The sequence below is a fragment of the Mizuhopecten yessoensis genome, unplaced genomic scaffold (genome assembly GCF_002113885.1).
Source record: "Mizuhopecten yessoensis strain PY_sf001 unplaced genomic scaffold, ASM211388v2 scaffold9309, whole genome shotgun sequence".
Lineage (NCBI taxonomy): Eukaryota > Metazoa > Mollusca > Bivalvia > Pectinida > Pectinidae > Mizuhopecten > Mizuhopecten yessoensis.
The window spans coordinates 204,894-206,632 of NW_018407983.1; positions in this window are offsets into that span (position 1 = coordinate 204,894).

The following is a 1,739-nucleotide window of genomic DNA, read 5'->3' on the forward strand; positions in this document are numbered from 1 at the left end:
CCCCCCCCCAGACATGTGGATGTTAATTTTAATTATCCACTGTTTTCAAATGCTGTGTCAGCTATATATTTTCAGCGTAACATTAACATAATATGTATAAATAAATCATTATTTGGTTTAAATTGATGTTGATATAGAAATGTTTACATTAGGGAAATTTCTCAAAAATTATATTTCTGGATTTTATTTTCAACTGTTTTAATTATTAGATGAACAGAAATCTTAGAGAATCCAGTAGCTATGTGTGTATTTTCATGTACATCGTAATTCAGATTAAATTCTTATTTATTATTTTTTGTGAACCTATAGTTCACCTATAGATATCCATATCGTTGATCTTAACAGGGTTTATATTATAGCTTCTATGTTTTTCCAGGGTTCTATTAAAGAACAGGCCATAAATGAAAGTTTTCAATTTGAATCTCTGCTATGTATCAGCACAATTGTCTGAGTAAGATTTTACTTTAGTGATAGCTTTTCAGTGTTTATATAAAAAGTATTTCCACGAAGGTTGCACAAAAGCATTGCATTACCTAAATATGTCAAATGACTTCCAATTTTACAGCAAGATAATTGCAGGAATGGTGACTATTATAGAAAATTTCATTGATATTTGTCCTGTTTATGTGTTTTTGTAAATGCAGTAGAATTTCTAATGAATTCCAAAATAATTTGCACTAATAAATATTTGTTGTGCCATTTTTACCTGGGTAATGTACTATTAAATGGTGAATGTCAAACCTCAAGATGAAAACAGATAATGCTTTAACTTACAAATTGCAATGTAATGATTCTGTTAAATTGGTTTAAATCTAAACAAGCATTTGATTGTCTGATATGGTTGTGATGTTTAATCCCTTATAAAGAAACAGGGGTTTGAGTTGTTGTATTGTTGGTATAATTGACACTCGTTATTACATGAAATGTCAGCACCTGTTAAAACCTTACAGTCCTGGCCTAACTCTGGACCTACTGGAGTCTGTCGTAATTTGGTGTTAGTTATGGTCTGTTTAAACATTGTCTGTGGGCACACCTACCGTTCACCTATTTCCTGCCATATGCCCCTATGTTGTGATGGTGGGCAGTTATAAATTAATAACACATACCTGGTACCCGAGATGAGTCTTTGGTTTAATGTGAGATACATGTATATTGTATTTTTAATCATTGCTTTTATATTGCTATTATTTTCTTTTGAGTTGAATTGGTAATATCATTTGCTTCAAAAATAACAGAATTTTGTGCACCATACACTTTTTTTCAGTAAGGTCTTCACTGTAATTTTTTTCTTTTTATATAAAAAAATCATAACTGTTTTAAAATGTCAATAGAATCTTTGTTATTTTTCTGATTTAGCTCACCTGGTCTGAAGGACTATGGTGAGCTTATGCCGTACCGCGGCCTCCGTTCGTCGTCCGTCGGTTAACTTTTCCTTTAAATGCTACTAGTCCTGAACACCTTTATGGATTTTGATTAAATCAGGCCTGAAGCATCATTGGGCAAAGGGGACTTAATTTTGTATAAACAGAAGGTGTAGCCCCTCTTGGTGCAGAGGAGTGGGGCCAAACAGGATAATTTGAGGTTTAAAACTTTAAAATCCTTCTCCTTCTTCTGAACCATTGGAGGGATTTGACCAAATTTGGTTCAGAGCATCCTTGGGCAAGGGGGACCCAATTTTGTATAAATGGAAGGTTGATTTTAGGGGGTAGAGGGGTGGGGCCCAATAGAGGAAATTGAGG